The following is a 12,461-nucleotide window of genomic DNA, read 5'->3' as shown; positions in this document are numbered from 1 at the left end:
CTGCACAGTGGTAACAAGGCATGATGGATCCATGTTCTCATTCTGTTTACGCCAAATTCTGACTCTACCATCTGAATGTCTCAACAGAAATCGAGACTCATCAGACTAGGCAACATTTTTCCAGTCTTCAACTGTCCAATTTTGGTGAGCTTGTGCAAATTGTAGCCTCTTTTTCCTATTTGTAGTGGAGATGAGTGGTACCCGGTGGGGTCTTCTGCTGTTGTAGCCCATCCGCCTCAAGGTTGTGCGTGTTGTGGCTTCACAAATGCTTTGCTGCATACCTCGGTTGTAACGAGTGGTTATTTCAGTCAAAGTTGCTCTTCTATCAGCTTAAATCAGTCGGCCCATTCTCCTCTGACCTCTAGCATCAACAAGGCATTTTCGCCCACAGGACTGCCGCATACTGGATGTTTTTCCCTTTTCACACCATTCTTTGTAAACCCTAGAAATGGTTGTGCATGAAAATCCCAGTAACTGAGCAGATTGTGAAATACTCAGACCGGCCCGTCTGGCACCAACAACCATGCCATGCTCAAAATTGCTTAAATCACCTTTCTTTCCCATTCTGACATTCAGTTTGGAGTTCAGGAGATTGTCTTGACCAGGACCACACCCCTAAATGCATTGAAGCAACTGCCATGTGATTGGTTGATTAGATAATTGCATTAATGAGAAATTGAACAGTTGTTCCTAATAATCCTTTAGGTGAGTGTAGAATGCTGCATTAAACAAATTATTAAGGGAAAAATAATAAATCAGCTCCATAACGGATTCCAAGTGATCAAGGGCTTAGGATGTTCCAATTCAGCCCATTGCAACGGTTCCGCCAGTAGTGGGCACTTGTGCAACATAAGCAATGACGTACATCCGAGTGAAAGAGACTGAGGGAAGTAAGCGAGGGAAGGGCATTAAAAAAAATGACCAGACAACGAATGGGTGTGTGGTGCAGGCTTTTGCAGTGTGAAGCAGATGAGGGTGATTGCTAGCAGGTGCTGGTGATTATGGAGTGTATGCAGGTGGGAGCCAAGGAGAATGATGGGAACTGTAAGTGCAGAGGTGACAGGTGAATCGTGACAGGGGGTGAGTTACAGTTAGCAATTTTTTAATCTTAAGTTGTTTTTACTTATTTCAAATGTAGTTTTATCTTATTTTTAAACCGTTTTAAATAATCTTAAGGCCCCTCTGGAAGTGTGCGGAGTCCCCATAGTGGGCCCCAACCCCCTGGTTGAGAACCACTGCCCTAAAAGTCAAATAATAGACCTTATTCAGGACAGATGTAATACTGAATTATGTAGATAACGCTATGATGGCATGCACTGTATAAAAGCTTTATATCACATGTAATTTTCATGTCAACTGTTTTATGGAGGTTTTATCTATTAAAAAATGTCTTTTGAAAAAATATTTCATCAAATGAACAATTGGCATGTTGTTAAACAACAGTACAGTCCACTGAACACACTGTACTATCCCCCACAGCCTCGTTTTCATTCCTGTCAAATAAATAAAGCTATTTTTTTATTAATTAAATATGCTTGTATATACCTGCCATTGGTCATGTGTGTGTTTATGTGTCGGCTTTGATTTTTGAGCTGCTGTGATAAAGTGCATACCACGGCTTGGCTGAGAAATAGAGCTGTGTGTGTGTATGAGAGTGAGAGAGAAATAAATGGAAAGTTGTGGTTAAACTGAAACACACTTTCATGACCCACTATCATAGAAAAGGCGCCACTGAAAATAAATGTGTGTGTGTTTATGTGCAGATTTATAACAGGAAAGTAAGAGAGACAGAAAAACCATGATGTAGCCACAGCTCTGAGCCTTGACTTCATGCCCTCTTTCTGTATAAATTCAACAGAAGCCCCATTTATTCCACGTATGTCATCTACAACACCTCCAGACACACAGGCACCAGCTCTTTGCTCACAGTATTTGTGCTGCTTTTAAATGGTTAACTCATCCAAAAATGTATAATTATAATCGAACATAGCACTGTGAAATTGTTTATGATAAACAAAGGCATAAGACTTCAAAGCATGACTTGCATGCCATATTTTCATGTACATGGGCAGTGGGCACAAATGAGATTAGAGAGCTTTAGCAGACAAAATGATTTTCAAAGAATACACTCAAAAAAAATGCTGGGTTGTTTCTGTAAACAAACTGTTGGTTTGATTGTGCTGGGTCAAAATGCTGGGTTGTTTGGGGTACTGTAAACACATTATTGGATTGCTCATGCTGGGTCAAATGAGTTGTAAGGGGGTTATTCACAAATAAACAGCTGGTTGGGTTATTTTGACCCAGCAACTGGTTTATTCTTTGCGGAACTTTCTGGATCTTCACTTCAGACTCGAGGAGCACGCCACACGGGAGCAGCAGGCAGTGTTTTATGGTAAGTTAATAATGTTTACCTATATTTTTTTTTAAAGTTGTGGTAACAGCAAGCTAATTTCACTGTTCAACATACAGTCTTTGATATGGAAGTGTGAGGGGTAACGTATTTATTCTGTGAAACCTTAAATAAAACTTTAAAAATGTAGACTTACATGATACCCTACCATGCATGTCATCTTTCATTTTATTGTGTAACATTATCTAAGCGTGGCGATCATCAGCGCTGCCGGTGCTGCCAGTCAGGAGATTAACGAGCAGCTTTGTTGGTTTGTGACTTTTAATGTTAAAGACACTATCAACATTACAGTAATATTTTGACTTTTGCCTAAATGTTGACAATATTAGTCCAAAGTACTCTTTTATTACTATAATTCAGTTTGCAAATACTGAATTTAAATAGACATTTTGTTTGTTTGCCACATTTAGTCATATTTGGTAATGTTTGCAATCATTTTTTTTGATACTTCCACAAAAAAAACTTAACTTGCATGTTAGTTATATTGCAACACTCTAAGGGGCGGTTTCCCAGACAGAGTTTAAAATAAATGAGGACTAGGCTAATTCTACTTAAATCAATACGGACTTAAAAAATGGCTTTCCGAGACATTGCTTTATTTGAGATTAAGTAGTACCCGACTAGGGAGTTGCAGACTAAGGTTAATAAAGACTAACTAGCTACTCTCTGTGAAGCCTGATTAGAGTAATGTTGTGCACTTGGTGCAGACCTGAGGTTGCTTCAAAAACCAGGGCTGGACCCTTAAGAAACATTAACATTGTGTGGAACTGGAGTAAATCACCCAACCAAACAATGGACAAAGGTAAAAGACAATGTTAAAAGAATTTCAGTGACTTTGAAAGGACCCTTTTTAAGCAAATTGTGTCAAACCACCCAATTATTGAGAACAAACAGCATGATTCAGCAACAGAAAACAAGAAAAAGAATGCTTGGACTTCAATTTGCAATTAATTTAACTCGAATGAAAAAGTAAGCAACAGGACACTTCAACTTCAGGTAAGCTACTGTATTATTGTTGGTCTGCTTTTACATGTCAGTCACTTTGAAATGGTGCTTCATTTTGATCCAAATATATTACAAACAGCATCCTACAGAATTACATTTTTTTTATATTGTCTCATCTTTCTAAGATCCTGTGGAAAAACATAAAAATAAACTTAAAGAAGACAAATGCTGTTGCACGTAGGGAGCGTTTCAAGACTGGTGGTGGACCCCCAGAAAGACCGGAGACCGATGACCTAGGAGACTTGTTGACTTCGATCATTGATAGCCAGCAGCCCCTGGAAGGTATCCCTGATGATGATCATTTGGACAGTTCAGATGGGGCCCTGTTCCAATCCTCATTTGGTAGGCCACATTAATTCAATATGTGCGATCATTAAACTGCAGGGAATATGTATTGTTGTCAGTCATTTCTTGCAGTCCTATAACCAGAAATATTTCATGAACTGAACTTTTGAATACATATTGTTCACTAATGCTGCAATATAATACTTTTCAGATGATCACCAGAGCTTGGAGGTCCTGAGACAGGATGAAAGTCAGTCCACTACAGCTGCAGCAGCCTGGAGGGAAGATGGTGTCACTAATTCTGGCCAGATGAGAAGGACCAAGAGGCTGACCATGCACGAGAAACTGGCCATGGAATTCCAGGAGCACAAATTAAAGTATTTAAAAGATGAACATGAAATGAAGATGAAAATACTTCATGTTGAGTTAGCCATGAAGGAGGAAGAGAGAAACATGAAGCAGCAGCAGTACCAATGTTCTACTGAAACCAGCACCAGTTCAGGGTCCCGATATCTCAATTTGTGAAATAAAACTTTTGTTCATCATCAATCTGTGGCAATTGTTGTCTTCAATCATCTGAGGTAACTTTATTGTGAGAAGTGCCGCAAAGCAAAAGCATCTCTGCACGCCAGTCCATACCTGTCATTGTCTGGCTCAACCATGGGAAGATCTGGTTCATGTTCCATTTGAGGATCTGGGCAGCCATGCTGTTTGAGGTAATTGTGAAGCACTGCTGTTGCAATTATGACAATACAGCATCTTCTTGGTTCAAAGCGCAATGTGTTTCTGAGACACTGGAAATACACCAAACATGTGCTCCACTGTACCTCTGGTACGGAAATGAGATTGGTTGTACCGCTGCTGCTCAGGTGTGACTGCATGAAGGTAAGGGGTGAACAAGAAGTTGGTCTGTTCATACCCACTGTCACCAAGTATGATTCCACTATGTTGACCACCTTCAAACTGAGCGTACAGACAGGAGTTCTGGAAAATTCTTGAGTCATGAGTTGCACCTTTCCAACGTGCAACAATGTTGGAGAACTGCATAGTGGGAGTGCACACACTTTGTATATTTATTGAAAACCAGTTTTTACGATTTCTGTACTCCTCAGAATCTGCAGTAGAGGGACACTTTATTGGAATATGACATCCATCAATACAGCCAATGACTCCAGGGAAGTTTCCATATTCAAAGAACTCCACCTTGTAGTAGGCTTGGCCAGCAGCATCAGGAAACTTATTGTAGTCGTCCTTCAGTTCACATATAGCTTTGCACACTTTGTGGACTATTTTGCACAAAGTTGCTTCACTTACACCACACAAATGGCCTGTTTCATGATGGAAGGTTCCACATGCCAAAAACCTTGTATCAGTACTTGTAGCGAAGGAGGGATAGGCATTCCCTTAAAAGAATCAGATGAAAGCCTTGTCTCAAGCAGACTAATTATGTCTGCTGCAGTTGCTTTGTACATGCGAAAACGTTCACGAAAGTTGATGTCATCAAAATCATTCAGTGGGTTGTTCCTGTCCATAACCACCCTTCTGTCTGGTCTAAATGGAGCTCTTTCATCATCATTAAAATAGTCCAGGTAATCCATTTTCCTCTATTGCTAAGGTCAATCTTGAGGTCAACATCAGTTAATCTGAAGTTAAACCTGCCTCTGGCCAGGTTTAGTTTAAGCCTTTATTTAAATCTAGACTAGTTCTAATTAGACTTCTGGAAATCAGACTTTGTAATTCAGGACTAGGGAAAGTCTGAGACTATTTTAAACCATGTCTGAGAAATTCAATTTCAGTTAGTCCATCTTAAATCTCCAATTTAGTCTATGATTAGTCTTAATCAGTGTCTGGGAAACCGCCCCTAAGTGATTGTGTCTAATCAACAGGTGGGGACCAACATGGTTGAATATTCACAAAATGAGATGACTGGAGCATTGCTGCATATTCTGTGCCTCAAGGATGAGACGAGGGGGACGTCGAGACCGAGTCTTTGCTGGAGGCTGTTCATCTTTGTTTCAAAGCTTTTTTTTTTTTAATGTTAAATACACAAAGCAGTGTTTCCCTGCCTGGGAGTTTCTCCAGCATGCCTTGTATCAAATTAATGGAAAAGAGTCCTCCTCTGTCAAATTTGAGGACAACAGTTGTTTCAGGTCCACGTGATATTTAGTCGCATTTTAAATGTTTGTTGCTATTCTTATAAATCAACACATCTTAATAAATGAAATCGTAATTGTATAAGTTCAAATGAGTTGCTTAATGACTTTTAAAGGTGCTTTGTGTAATATTTATGAGGATCTTTTGACAGAAATGCAATATCATATACATAAATATGTTTTCAGTGGTGTATAACGACCTTATACTTAATGAACGTTATGTTTTTATAACCTTAGAAGTATACATTGTATAATTGTAATAATTGTATACAAAAAATTATTAAAGACATGTATTAAAAATGTTTAAAAAAAAACAATTAAACGAGATTTAAATCAAATTTACAGTGGCCTCTCTGGTTTATTGTATTACAGAGACAATAATTATTTTACATTCGTAATATAACAAATATTTGTTACTAATTTTATTAAGGCAATGAAGCACGAAATAACCCAGCATATAAGTAGGACTGCACCCAGCAAGAGGGTTAATTCCATCCACTGAGTGGGTCAAATGAATGACCCAGAAATATGGGTTAAATGGTAAAACCCAGCACTTGGGTCAAACCAACCTAGCGCGTGTTCTGTCCAATAGTGACCCAGCGGTGTGGTTAAGGTTGGGTTATTTTTTAACCCAGCAGTTTTTAGAGTGTAATGACTTAAATGTGTCTGTTGTCATAATGTAGTGCACTGCATAATATATATATATATATATATATATATATATATATATATATTCAATTAAAAGCATGACACACCCACCCTAATGAAAAAGAAGTTTATTCAAGGGTGCTATACTTCTTTTAAACTAAAAAATAAGAAATTATACTTTCAGTCTACTTGTTATGTACTTCTCAGAAATATACTTAAACTTGCACTTAAGTATACTTGACTTATACTGACTGACAGAAAAGTAAGTACATTTGGACTATACATGTAAATCTTTTGACCAGGATATACTTAAAAGTATACAGTATTTTAAGTATACTTGGCTTGTTGTTGTGTTTACTCTTTTGATTGAGTAGCCTATTAAATACTTTTTTCACCTATTTTTTCACACATTTTCACATAGCTACTGTCTTATAAACGTACATTGTTTGATTTATAAAGAAAACATCTGCTTTATTTGTAAATAATCTGTTTTAATTTATAAATCACAATGTTCCTAATTCTGAGTATATTAATGTTTGTGTAGGCTAGTCGGCTGGTAGTATAATTTACTTCAATTTACTCTTTCCCCTCCATTGACTGAATTTTCCGGCTAGCCACGTTTTTACTGTTATACAGTAGGGGGCGCTATTACACATCTTCTGAAATAGAACAGATTCAGCAGATCAAAACACAGCCGAAGATAAAGTTGAAACAAGTGATAGACCCTGTCCCAAATGGCACACTTCATAAGCACTTTCAGTCTTGCGAATTACAATGGCTGCCGTGTGCGTTCGTTAAGTCCATGGGTGCTTCTCAGTATCCCTCCTCGTTTCCTCGCTCCTCCGTCCTCCATCCTATGACCTATGAAAGCTACAACCTATGAAACCGATCGAGCTCAGCCATCTTGTAGGACATCTCAATTCTCTAATTGCACCACGAGGAGGCGAGGATCGAGGAGTGAGGAGGCTTCATGATGAGTTATGAGCGAGGATACACTGGTGTATCCTTTGCGGAAGAGTTTTATTGACTAAACGTGAATAAAAAACTAATTCTTGACACACGTATCAATCCCCTTCTCATTGGTCACAATAATTTTAATTTATACTTTACCTTTGCAGTTTATATACACTTACATCCTCCCGAGGTCTGCAGGGACATATCACCTGCGTTCACAGGATCTGTTTTTATTGACAGTCCCTAAAGCCCGTACTGACTTTGGCAAAAAAGGCTTTTAATTTTGCAGCACCATCTGCATGGAATCAGCTTCAAAATGAACTACAGTTGAAGGAGTTGGTCTCACTTTATTATTTTAAAGGCTATTTAAAGGACCTTGCAAGTAGTGAATATCCTGGACCTTGTGTCAAAATGATTGATGGCTTCCGGTTGTCATTGACCTTCCGGTGTCCATCCGGTCTATATTGTTATGGATTGACCTATTGACCCTTCCTATCCCTCGATCATGTGGTTTTGACAGTTAGTTTTGACCTATTGACCCTTCCTATCCCTCGATCATGTGGTTTTGACAGGTTAACCTTCCGGCGTCCATCCGGCATATGTTGTTATGGTTTGCCCTATTGACCTTGTTAGTCTTTGATCATGTGTTTTGAATAAGATGTTATAATAATTTATGGATTTGCCAGAAGTTTTGCCTTTTGAAGTTGTTACCCCCTCGATCATGTGATTTTGACGGGTGTTTGAACTTTGGCCCAGTTATAAAGTCAAGAAGGGGTATATAGGATACGTGTGTGTCAGCATCTCCACCGCATTCCAGAGCATTGTATATAAATGGGGTCAGTGTGTCAGCAGGTCGACGGGTGCGCGTCTGTGTGTGTGTGTGTGTGTGTGTCACACGCGCTCCCTCCCACCCTCCACATTGTGCACTGTGATTAAACAACTTCACATCCTTTAAAATATCTTGCTAACTAAAGTTGAAAACATACTGTTCTTTAAAAGTATAAATGATATGGTTATAAAATAATATCTTGCTAATTTAACTAAAGTTGAAAAACATTCTATTCTTTAAAAGTATATAAATTAACTGCTTATAATATAATATAAAATCACAGAGTGGTTCTCTCTTACAGCACCACCTGACAGTCTCTGACTCCTAGGGTTTATTCAGCGATCAGAATGAGACATTGTGTTAGGGCTAAATTTATTTCAAAGTTTAAATGTTTTTTTTTTTTTTTTTGTTTTTTTTAATAAAATTTAATACATTATTAAAAGTCGTAATAATGTTTTTAAATTCAATACATTATTAAAAGTCTTAATAAAAAAGTCTCTCAAACAGAGGCCCCCGTGACATCCCCCTCCTTCTGCTCCTCCGCATTCCAAAGGTAACAGTGAAACTGTGAAGTGTATCTCACACTAACTAAAGTTAAAAAACATTCTGTTCTTTATAAGTATATAAATTAAATGGTTATAAAAAATATCTACTGAAACCAATTGTTTTAGATAAACAAAAATACTAAAATCCATCTTACATAAAACATTCTATTCTTTAAAAGTATATAAATTATATAATATAATATAAAATCACAGAGTGGTTCTCTCTCTCTCTCTCTCTCTCTCTCTCTCTCTCTCTCTCTCTCTCTCTCTCATTTAATAGCATAACCTTAAAAGTTTAAATTAGATCTTTTAAAATTAAAAGACTGTTTAAATTAAATCTTTAAAGTTTGAATACATTCGTATCTTCTATTTATCTTTTAGAAGACTTATGTATGATATTGTGGCGAGGGGGGCGTGGTTTTGCGGAGTCTGTAGCGGGAGAGAGAGGACGGAGCAGAGCGGAGCGTAAGTAGGTCAAGTGCAGATGATGAACACCTGTGTCTGATTTCAGTAATTGGCGTGGAGAGACCGCATATAAGCCGGAGCGCGGCAGAGAGAGAGAGAGAGACGAGCTGGGACCTCGCGTGTGCTGTCGGAGATCGAGAGAAACGTCTAAAGAGAATTCTGAGTTATTGTTTGTTTATTGCTGTGTACATGCACGGTGAACGCGCTTTGTGCGCACCTTTTTGTTTATACGAAAAAGAGTGAATAAAACGTGAGTCCCAGCTCAAGCCGACCCCTGTCTTCTTCCTTCCTTATTATTACTGAACTGAACCTTATCACACTGGTGCCGAAACCCGGGAAGGAAGAAGATCGCCGCCGCCATGCAGTCCCCGCCAGGTACACCATTTGCGGACATCATCCAGTCGCTCGCCGGTCTTCACCAAGAGCAACACCAACATCTGCTGGCGATCAAGGAGGAGCAGGATAAACGCTTTGAGGCGCTCCTCCGATCCCAGCATGAAGACCGCGAGCTGTTCCGGAGCTGGGTAGACCGGGAGGCTCGGGCCATCCCCTCATCTAAGGACAGCACATCTCCTCTGCCGCTCAACAAAATGGGGCCTCATGACGATCCAGAGGCCTTCTTGGATTTATTTGAGAAGTCGGCAGAGGATCGGGGATGGCCCACAGGAGACTGGCCAATGCGGCTGATCCCCCTGCTGTCGGGAGAAGCGCAGATAGCCGCACACCAACTGCCAGTCCAAAACCTCCTGGTCTACCAGGACCTCAAGCGTGCCATCCTCCAGCGGGTCGGCCGGACGCCAGAGCAACATCGCCAGCGGTTCAGGACCCTTACCCTGGAAGAGTCCGGCCGACCCTTCGTGATGGCACAACAGCTCCGGGACTCCTGCCGCAAATGGTTGATGGCCGACAGTAGCGACGTCGAGGATATAATCGATCGTGTGGTACTGGAGCAGTTCGTGGCCCGGCTGCCTAGGAAGACTGCGCAGTGGGTCCAGTGCCACCGCCCGACGTCGCTGAACCAGGCCATCCAGCTGGCGGAGGACCAGATGGTGGCGTGCCCAGGGGTCGGCGATCCTTTACCATCTGCATCTCTCTCTCTCTCTCTCTCTTCCCCTCCCCTCTCTCTCTCCAAACCTGTTCCCCTTCCCAGGTCCCGGGGAGGGCTCCCACCGAAACCAGCGCCACGGTGGAGAACGGGGTATTCGGCGGAGCCAACCGCTGCACCCAGGGTTCCTCCAAGGGGGGGAAGTTCGCCCACGGGATTCTTCACCCCGCCCACTCCATCACCGCTCTCTCCACGCCAATCGCTTGACCCGCTTCCTGCCGCCAGGGCGGCGGTAAAGTCTGGGCCGGCCTGTTGGCGCTGTGGGGACCCAGGACATTTTATTGACAGGTGTCCAGTGATGGAGGTGGGGACATTGATCCGGGTCCCCGACGCGCCACAGGCTGCCCTCGATCAAGCTGGCCTATACCAAATACCAGTGAGTATCAAGGGGGGTACATATCAGGCTCTGGTGGATTCAGGATGTAACCAATCCTCTATACATCAAAGTCTGATTCAACCTAGGGCATTGGATAATAGCCGCGTGGTTAAGGTTCGGTGTGTGCACGGGGAAGTGGTGAGTTATCCTATTTTGCCTGTGGATGTTCAATTCAGGGGAGAAAAGCATAGAATAGAGGTGGCAGTTAATCCGCACCTCCGGCATCCGATAATTTTGGGTACTAATTGGCCCTCATTCAACAAATTATTGGGATATTTGTGTTCGGATGCCTCTTGGGGAAAAAGAGAGAAGAGTAGAATAGCGGTTGCACAGTTGGGAGAGGCTGAACCGGAACCTCCGGAGCCTGTTTCAGGGGAACAGAGTGCTCTGGAGCGAAACATCCTCCCTGAGCGTGATGATTTTCCCCTGGAACAGTCACGGGATGAAACGCTGAAAAACGCCTTTGATCAGGTTCGTTCTATCGACGGTCAGCTTCTTCATCCTGAACAACCGCTCTCCTATCCTTATTTTTCAATTTTAAAAGATAAGTTGTATCGGGTGACCCAAGACGCCCAGACAAAGCAAGATACAACCCAGTTACTGATACCTAAAAGCCGTCGGGAAATGCTTTTCCAGGCGGCTCATTGTAATCCAATGGCTGGGCATTTAGGACAAACGGCTACACTAAACCGTCTCATGGCCCGGTTCTTTTGGCCGGGCATTCACGAGAACGTGCGCAGGTGGTGCGCGTCTTGTCGTGAATGCCAGTTGGTGAATCCACCGGCCACCCCAAAAGCACCATTGTGCCCCCTTCCATTAATGCAGGTCCCCTTCGAACGAATTGGTATGGACCTCATCGGGCCATTAGAACGGTCAGCGCGAGGACACCGCTTTGCATTAGTTCTGGTGGATTATGCAACGCGGTATCCTGAAGCAGTACCTCTCCGCACTATTTCTGCCAAGAGTGTGGCGAGCGCACTGTTTCAATTAATCTCCCGGGTGGGGATTCCAAAAGAAATCCTCACCGATCAGGGCACGGCGTTTATGTCACGTACTATTCGCGAGCTTTATGAATTACTGGGCATTAAATCGATTCGAACAAGTGTCTATCACCCACAGACAGACGGGCTGGTCGAACGGTTTAACCGCACGTTAAAATCCATGATTCGTAAGTTCGTACATGAGGACGCCAAAAATTGGGATAAGTGGTTAGAACCCCTCTTGTTCGCTGTACGGGAGGTCCCGCAAGCCTCCACGGGGTTTTCCCCCTTTGAGCTTCTCTATGGACGTCAGCCACGTGGGGTGCTGGATGTCCTTAGAGAGACTTGGGAGGACGGACCTTCTAATAGCAAAAATGAAATTCAATATGTCATGGACCTGAGAACAAAACTCCACACTTTGGGGCGGCTATCAATGGAGAATTTGTTACAGGCACAAGACAAGCAGAGTCGGTTGTACAACAGGGGGGCTAGACTACGTCAATTCGCACCGGGAGATAAAGTGCTTGTATTACTCCCTACTTCTAGTTCAAAGTTACTCGCGAAGTGGCAAGGGCCCTTTGAGGTTACACGGCGAGTTGGTGATCTCAACTATGAGGTAGTTCGAACAGATAGAGGCGGAGCACATCAAATATATCACCTCAACCTGCTTAAAAAATGGTCTGAGGCGGAATCAGTGATGCTGGCG

At 41.9% G+C, this 12,461-nt stretch overlaps 1 pseudogene across 1 annotated transcript; it reads right to left on the bottom strand.

Annotated features, from left to right (window-relative positions):
* Window positions 1–4,287: 4,287 nt before the first annotated feature.
* LOC307162882 (putative nuclease HARBI1) lies at window positions 4,288–5,298 on the bottom strand (annotated as a pseudogene). The gene has a single exon. The product of its transcript is annotated as a putative nuclease HARBI1 (transcript).
* Between the last annotated feature and the right edge of the window lie 7,163 nt (window positions 5,299–12,461).

This window comes from Squalius cephalus (genome assembly GCF_949319135.1).
Source record: "Squalius cephalus genome assembly, chromosome: 8".
NCBI lineage: Eukaryota > Metazoa > Chordata > Actinopteri > Cypriniformes > Leuciscidae > Squalius > Squalius cephalus.
The sequence above is the reverse complement of the archived record's forward strand: the minus strand, read 5'-3'. Positions and strand labels throughout refer to the sequence as shown.